Source organism: Trichosurus vulpecula, chromosome X (assembly GCF_011100635.1).
Source record: "Trichosurus vulpecula isolate mTriVul1 chromosome X, mTriVul1.pri, whole genome shotgun sequence".
Taxonomy (NCBI): Eukaryota; Metazoa; Chordata; class Mammalia; order Diprotodontia; family Phalangeridae; genus Trichosurus; species Trichosurus vulpecula.
The window spans coordinates 15,617,917-15,627,365 of record NC_050582.1 but is presented as its reverse complement, the minus strand read 5'-3'; positions in this window follow the sequence as shown (position 1 = coordinate 15,627,365).

Below are 9,449 nucleotides of genomic sequence, written 5' to 3'. Positions count from 1 at the left end.
ACCGTCACCTCTAGTACAGACACAACGCAGGAGCCGAAAGCAGAGTGGCCTGGCTTCATCCCAGCTCAGGCACTGTTTGGGTTTCAGAAACCCTCTGTTTCTGTTTCTGCAGAGCCAAGAAGAATAAACAAAGAGCCATTCAATTCCCCAAAGCATATAATTAAGTGGAGTAGGTGACAGTATTAATGGAGTCTGAGGAAGTAGAAAAGCTGCAGCAAACAATTAAGCACTGGGGGGAGAAAGGCCTGGTGACTACAAAATGGCAGGAAACCCTCTCAATGGAATGCCTGAAATAGCTCCAACCCAAAGCAATTTTAAGAAAACATGACTCCTGACCAAGAAATCCTGGCTACCATGTCTGGAAATCTCCTAGTGCTCTTTCTCTTGATGATTGTTTCTGGAACAAGCTCTGTTGCATATGGCCACAAGGCACGAGGGAAGCAAACAGAAAGTAAGGCCAGCAAATGGGCCAAATGTGCATAGTGAGATCATTTCCATGGGGATGCCATTAATAATGGTAATTTCGTGGCCACCAAAATCACTGAGAACAAAGTTTCTAAAGATGAGCTGGGAATCCACTCTAGCAAAATGTGGCCAGGGGTTAAGCCATGACCTAGCTCCTAAAGTCACAAAATTGTACAGTTGGAAGGAAGATTAGTGGCTATCAGGTCTAATTTCTCTCTCTCATGACTATTGTTCCTATATTATTAAGCACATGGCATACATTCACTACAGGCTTATCATGTGCAAAGCAAGACAGAAGGTACTGGGGTTAACCAAAAAAAAGCTAAAGAATTCCTATCCTCAGAAACTTGCAGTCCTCACGGGAAGATACCATTTCTACAAAGAAAACTGTAATACAAGATGGGGGTGGTAGGAATAAAGGAAAAGACTGGAGAAAGTACTCTAGGAAAATTTCAGGAGAGACCAGAAAAGGCTTGCCTGAGGAGGCAACCTTGAGCTGACAGATTGTCAGTCAGACTTCCCTTAGACACTTCCACTGAATGGGAGTTTACTACTTTGTGAAGCGGTCTATTTAATTTTTAAACATCTCTAATTCAGTTCACAAAAAAATAGCTAGCATGTAGATCATGCTTTAAGGTTTGCAAAGTGTTCTGCATATGTTATTCCATTTGGTTTCAACTCTTTGAAGTAGGGGCTATTATTATCCGCATTTTACAGATAAGGAAACAGACTAAGCAAGGTTAAATGCCCAGGCTCACACGGGTACTAAGTATCTGAGGCAAGATTTGAATTCAGGTCTTTCAGACTCCAAGTCCACCATTTTTTCTATCATTCCATCTAGTAAGGACATGCAGTTGGATGGGCAACTCATTATACTATTCAGCCAGCAGACTTTGGAGAGGTGCAGCAGAGCATGGTGAGAAGAGCACTGGACTTGGGTATCAGGAAGACCTGGTTTCCCATCCCCCTCTCACACTCCCTAGCTGTGGGATGGTGTTGAGCGTTCAAGCCCCATTGGTGGAGAGCAAGACATGAGCTATATTCTGAGATTTCCCAGGGGGAAATTCTGGACAGGGGCAATATTAAAAACTTAGGGAACTTGGGACTACCCCCAAGATTGAATCCAACCTTTGTGAAATCCAGAGCTTAAGGGCTCATATGATGCAAGTCAACAGATCTGGTCTTGGCTTCATCAGGCCTGCCTGATAGCAGGATTGATAGGAAGGGACTATGTCAATTTGAAGAAAGAAAATGTGTGAGGAGAGTACCTAATGGTGCCTCCTCAGATGCCTGTAATCTGTATTCAAAAAGAAGTTTCAGTCTCACAAAATTAAGAAGTCTATGTGTCTTCAGATACGTTCTTTTAATACGGTTATGGCTCACTCTTAGTGAACATTGTCTTAATAAGACTAGTTCATTTCAATTTCCTCATTTTCAGATTTACAAAAAAACAGTCTAATAAACCAAGCTCAGAAAACTGGATACAACACATTGGCACCTTGATTTCTAAAACAAAAGGCAAATGCTATATCTATAATTGTGAGACAGAATTATGTCTGTCCACATTCAGACTCCACAAGGGATTCTTAAGCATATATTAGCCAAGTTAATTAAAAAGAGGTGCCTGGTATATGTGAGCAGGCTTCCACACATTACAAATGAGAAATTAAGCCAGAGAATCAGTTTTAAAGGAAGTCTGCAGGGAAATGGCTGACAGAGGAAAAAAGGCATCCTGGTCACAAAGAGAAAAGGCGAGATAATCAAGGATGCTGGCATACTTCACTGATGCCCACATACTGCCAAGAGAGGTCAAGCAAGTCTCCCAGTATGATCACTGGGAAACCCTATGGGCAGATTTATGGGAGGCCACATGCAAGAGTCTCACAGGCTGGGGAGGCATAGATGGGTTGCAAGGGGCTTCACTCCCATTGAGGAGATCACAGATTTATTGATGGAGAATAAAAACAACAAGAAATAACAGAATGCCACAAGCTTTATCAGTTGACTGTCTGTACCTTGGAATATTTCTGAAGTGAAAGCCTGACCATAGGTTCCAAGAACATGCCTGTTAGAACATTAGCTACAAAAATCTAAGCAGGTCTCTGAGAAGATAGGGCAAGACAAAAATTCACATCCAATGAATTCAAGACTTGAGATCAAGGGTCCTTAACCTAATGTCCCTAAACTTTTTTTTTTAATTTCGATCACTATATTTCAAAATAATTTTCTTTGTATTTTTAATTTAATTACATTATTTATATAAAGTTATATATATTTTATATAGGTATATTTAATTTTCTGTGTAATCCTATTATTTTATTTAAAAAATCTTTTGGGGGAGAAGGGGGCATAGGCTTCAGGGGACTTCCAAAGGGGTCCATCATGCAACAAAGGTGACAAAACTGTGCCTTAGAGGAAGATAAAGCAACTATGGAGTTCAAAGCACAATTCCAGGCTCTAATGGCTTCAGTTCAAGGCTGTAAGTGGAGGCCAGGAAAAGTCTGTTCTCTGTTCCACAAAACACAGAAAGCTGTTTCAACTATCTTTGGCTCTCAAGAGATTCACAATTCAAATAAACATAGAATGATAGATGTGGAGCTGAAACGGACTTCAGAGCCCCATATTTTAGAGGAGAGGAAACTGAGTCCCAAGGAAATGAGGTGACTTGACCAGTCACATAAGTAGTAACTGACCAGAGTCAGACTTGTGGCTAAGAGGTGTTCGACATCTGTCCCCTTGCTGACTTTTAGTAGGTACACACACTCAGCAAGTCCAAGAGGACTCATTCCTGGCATCCTAGGGTAGAACACTTGTCATTCTGCAGTAAGTAGTAAGCACAACTGGTGAAGATCATCCTCTGAAACATGCCACTGAATTGCTTGTCGACTTCCATCTCCTAGAAGCCATGATTTGCAGTGGCATTTTTCATTTCCGTAGGCTTGGAGATAAATAAATTTCAATGTTCACAAAACCATAAGCCAGAATAAATGTAGGTTTTTCCTGAGCCTCGTAAGCAGAACTCACATAAATATTTCATTTAACTGTTTTGCATTGTTGAAAGGGGCTTGTTAATGAAGTAAAGAAGGGGACAATCAGCAAAGACAAGACCAAAGGGCCAAGATAAGCTCTTGTGCTTCCAGAGAGACCACAAAAGCTTAGTCTCCAGACTTTAAAACAAGAAAAGCACCAAATCTCCTCTAATGTCCTCCAAATCAGTCATAACTAATAGCAGTGAATTCTTTTATTCTCTCAGAGCAATACACGTGGCAAGACAGCCTTGAGCTGGAGACATGTTTGAACGTCGTTTGGAGCAAAACAAAACCCGTCCAATTGAGCTGCTTGAGAAAACACGTCAATCGGCAGTGTGTCCTATGGACAGTGGGAAATGTGGGTCTTCCTTGAGAGCGTGTGTGATGCAGGTGGCTCAGGTAGGAGCCAAGCAATACCACACTGGGCTTCCTTTCTGCTGAGCACAGCTGTCTTCTCATCTCCAAATGAACCAGAGTGTCTGTCTTGGACTCTCTTGGAAGTAATCTGTCAGTATAAACCGAGATGGATTTTGTGGAGGGCTCCCACTGTCTCACTCCCTGGGGAACACATATGGTCCCCTCCTCACCTAGGAATTAATATTTCTTCCATAACTTCTGTCATCTTGCACCATCTTACAAATACTTTTAGTTTGAAGAGAGTGATAATTCTTCCTCATATATTGGCTCCGATATAATGAAAAATGATTCCTTAGGTTATGAGTGAGTGTAAGGAATGTCATTAGCATAAGTAATAGCTAGCGATTTACAGCACTTTCAGGTTTGCAAAGCTCTTTACATACGATATTTCATTTGATCCTCATAATGACCCTGTGAGCTAGATGCTATTATTATCCTCAATTTACAGATGAGAAAACTGAGGCTGAGACAGAGGAATGATTTGCCCAGAGTCACACAACACTTAAACATTTGAGATTGAATTTGAATTCAAGCAGTCTTAGAGTCCTTCTGACTCCAAGACCAGTGCACTATCCCAAGATAAATTGGTGACATATTACAACTGGCTTATCATTTTAGTGAAACTAAACCAGGGATTGAGGCTTCCTGTGTTTTGGAAGAGATATATTAACAAAACCTTGTTCATGTGACCAAGGAATTTGCCATAGCAGGAACACAACTGATATGGTCCATTGGCTGCCTCAGTAAGGGATACACTGAACGGATTTAAACCTTTGCTAGCTTCCCACTGTCCCCAGGATAAAATGGAAATTCCACCACTTTGGCTTTTAAGGTCCTCTGTAATCTGTGACTAACATACTTGTGAGTCTTAGTTCGCATTACTCCCTCTCATAAGCCATATGCTCTTGAAAAACAGGACCATCCAATTCAATGTGCCCTCTACCCTCCCTATGTATGGGCATAGGCCATGACCTGACATAGGCCTGGAGCATATTACACAGCATTCTTCCCTTGCTCCCACCATACCCCTTCTCTCTTTTTGTTATTTATGTTTACTTTTTATATAGTACCTATACCTTCACTGTGATAAGAAACACCCCCACCAAGGTAATCCTGTGCATGAAGGAAGACAAAGAATCTCAAAGGCAGAGATAAAGAGAAACTAATGTCAGGGTAGCACGTAACCTTTGTGACCTTCCTGGATTCACCCTTAGAAAATGACTAGAACACTTGGTATGGATTTCTCTCCTTTCCTCTTTGTTCAGTCCTTTCTCAGTTGCATCTGACCCTTCACAACCCCATTTGAGATTTTCTTGGCAAAGATATTGGAGTTGTTTGTTGATTCTTTCTCAAGCTTATTTTACAAAGGAGGAAACGGAGGCAAACAGGGTGAAGTGACTTACCTAGGGTCACACAGCTATTAAGTGTCTGAAGCCAGATTGAAGCTTGGGCAGGTGAGTCTTCCTGATTCCAGGCCTAGTGCTCTATCCACTGTAGTGCCACCTAGCTAGGTGGGACCTTTCCCCTATCTCTCTTTTTTTTAAACTACTAGAGTCCCCAGTGAAGGAGTCCCTTTACAAATGAATATTGGCACATATGGTACAATTTCTAGTCTTCGAGAGTTTCAGTGACTAGTCCAGGGTCAGAGGCAGTATTTTAACCCAGACCTTCCTAGGCACTTATCAAGCATGTTATAGCAGTGATTCCTTATTGTATGAGTCAGACTAGATGGCTGCTCATGACCTTCCCAAGTCACACATTCTTTGAGTATGTGATTTAGGAAGGGGAGAGGAGTGTTACACTACACATGATCCTCTGCTGTGATTAATTAAGGAATGACCTTAATAAATTAGGAGGCAGCATATAGTTCAGTAGCATAAGCACTAACTGGAGTGAGAGGCCCACAAATGGGAGCCTGACCACTATTTGCTGCCTGCAGTAGCTGGGGGAGAGAAGAGAAACTAACTAAAAGGATGTGTTATCATACTGACCTTTGCTTGGGTGTTGAACCTTGGCACAAATATTGGGTCCATCTGACATTCAAAGGGTCAGATGAAAAATAAAAGTCTTTTTCCTTTTCTCGACACCCAAACGGAGCTAGATTAACCAAAAGTGTGAAACTAAGTGCATTCTCTCTGCTTCATTTTCTTCACTCTATTCTTCACTTGGGACAAGGAAAGGCAGAATTGTCTTAATATACCTCCTTAGTTTCACTCTTTTGGTTAATCTATGAGCTCTTTTGTATTTCTCAAACTCAGCCTGATAACTCCTTTCATTTCTCATATGAATGGTATGAAACCACTTCTGATACATGGAGAAACCAAGTGTCTTAGTCACTGGATGCTCAGAAGACAGCTCATAATTGAGACAAGCCCTGCAGGTATCAATCCGGATCTTAGGAATGCTCAAAAAGGAGACTGAGACAATTGCTTCAAGCAAAAGGTCTCCTCCACCCTCTCATGTCCCTGCCTGCATTCAGGCAGCATCTATGGGACAACCAAATGACTTGTCAGTTCTGTGACAGAAGAAACTAAAGCTTGATTGTCAAGACAAGGAAATAGACTTTTATTTTTCATCTGACCCTTTGTATGTCAGATGGACCCAATATTTGTGCCAAGGTTCAACACCTAACAAAAGGTCAATACAATAACCCATCCTTTTGTTAGCTTCTCTCCCCCAGCTCCTCCCTACAACTGACTTGTCTTCAACTGTAATAATTATATGGCGAGCGAGGAAACAGTGGCTCTAAGGGTGATGCAACTGACATAAATCCCAACTACCTTTTCATCTCCACAGCCCTCTTTGCAAAGGAGGACTAGTCCAATGCTGGTGAAGCATGGCTTGCCTAAAAGCTCAGAGTTCATTGGTTAGAAACCCATTACCTTACAAAGAGTGTATGAAAACACTAGTATAGAAGGTGAAGGGCTTGTGATAGACCTGTCTTTAGCAAAGATCTGCCACCTGTTGCTCACATGTCCTGGTGTCTGAAAGCTTTTCCCTTTTGAAAACAGTTTTATAAATATAGAGCTGAAAAGGATGTCAGAGGTCATTTGGTCCTACCCATACAGATTACAAAACTGAGGCCCAAGCAACTAGTGAAAGGTGATATGGGCAAGTGCCAGATGCAAGATCTGAAGCCAGGTCCTATGACTCTAGCTGGTTCTTATGCCACTGAGCTATTCTGTTCTGTGCTGATCCTCCCTCCCCATTTGTTTCCAGGAAACCTGGTCCTTCATATAGCTTGTGATAGAGAGTCCAGAGCAACCCACGAAATAGAAAATGCAAATAAGATGATGAAAATACAATAGATGCTAAGGCATAATGTCCTGGCAGGCAATGTTAACACAGTGCCATACCCCTACACTACTCATAGACTAAGACAGAAAATTACACTCACATTTCCACCCAGTATCTTACAGTGAAACTGCTCTATTCTGGGCACAGTGGTTCCAATCCTCCAGGACCCTCCATGCTGGCATGGTGGGTAATGGCAGCAATGGATTCTCTCTTCCAAGCTTAGATGGGGGTCAGAAGGATGGAGAATGATGAGGGTGAGGAGACTGTTCTGCATAAATACAGTACACAGAGGGGATGTGTGCAGAAGGGGAAGGATATGAGATTTCCCTAGATCTCAGAAATGGGAAAAATTGAAAAAAAAAAAGATGAGAACCTGAAACCCAAAGAAACAGAGAATATTAAGGAGAAGTTTAAAAAGGAGATGAGGACAGAGAATTCAAAGGAGTCCCAGCCCATCACTGGTCAAACCTCAAAGACAGTGGAAATGGGCAAGAAATATGAACTGATATTTCACCTAAGCATCTCCTTGCTATTGGTTCCTACCCAGCATAGGCTACCCTTTTCTGAGAAGTCTTCTGAGGATCCTGAAAACTCTTCCATGGGCAACTGACTTCTCCAGTCTTCTGAAAGATTTCAGTGAGATTTTCTTTGCTCCTACCCACCTCCCGTACCCCCTGCCAAAGATTATCGAAGCCTGGCAGCTCCCTGCTGAGACTATGAGTGGGCAGAAGAAGGATAGGAAAGGAAAACAAGCTTGCTGCCAACAAGCCCGGCTGTCATCTCGCTTCCTCACCTCCTATTTGGCTCTACTTTTCCCCACACTGAAAGAACGCGGGCTCCTTTTTGCATTGACGCACATTCCTAGTCAATATATTGTTTCCTACCAAAGTCATATGTCACTCCTGGCATTGATGAGATTTAATTCATTTTTCAAGTTTTAATTGGGGGCAGATGGAAAAGGAGAACAGAATGGAAAGTGCTTTTGATGCCAGAAAAAATCGACCATGGCCACAGAAATCTCTGGCCTCTTTAGTCTGAACCAGGATATGAGTTCTCCACATGTGGAAGTCCATGAAGGTCTGGCATGTGGGTGGGCTAAGAAATTAGGCCATGTTCTTCTTGGCTCTTTCTATAGGAGCAAGACAGACAATTATACTAGACATAAACCCATTCTGTGGGTTTCTGGAATCAGGACTATGTCTGCAAAACTAGCCTTCAAAGGAATTTTCTGGTTAATAGTTGGACTAAATAGTCGATATTACTTATCTCCTAACTTCTGTTACATCTTGCATCCCAGGATATGAGTGGAGAGATGTTGAGGCATTATCTTGGCAGTGATATGCAATCAATTATTTTCCTGCTTTCCCAAATTAGCTACTTCAGACAGCTGGTAGCTATATGTGTACCACGTCAGAACTTTACAAGTAGCAAGTAACAATAGTTTTCTTTCCTCACAGTACAACAAAGTGGAAAAGCAGGGAGGGTCAGAAAGAGGGTCTCACAAAGGGGAACAGCAGCCAGGACCAACAAGGCCAGTTGCATCGTACATTGAAGAAAGATTCCAAATTGACAGTCAATGGTACCTGTACCAAGCTGACCTGAAAAACAGCATCTCTCAGTCCTATGGCAGGGTGGGCCATGAGTGTGCATAAATGGTGGGTCATGTTTTCTGCTTTTTACAATAACCTTTGTAATGAGGCTGCGATGGTGGGAATTTAATGCCTCATATATTATTAATTATGCTTTTCTCCTACTTTGACCTTTTAAATATTCTGCATTTTGGTCATTTACTCCTCCCTAGATAATTGCTTTACCTGTGGGTATGAGGTGACATTCACAGTCAAAAGCAAAAATATAATCATGGGAAAGGTTCACCACTTGATTTAGGGTAGAGTATTAATTATTCAATCATATGTGTACGTATAATTATGTAGGCATTTATTATTCAAATATACTGTTTATATACTCCATTTATACTTCCTATTAGTACACTATCATTTCTACTTTTAATTTAAAATGCTTGAATCTATTATAAAATCTCTCTACATATATATTCACCATATTAACCAATTGTGAGTCATCATTCTGTCCTTGGTTTGACATTTCATAAATTCACTATTTTATATTTTTAAATATCTAAAACTGCATGCTGCCTGCATGAGATCTTTTTTTAAATAAGTTTGTACTGATATCTTATTTATTTTTATATGATCAACATCACCCAGTATCCCTTACTCCCCT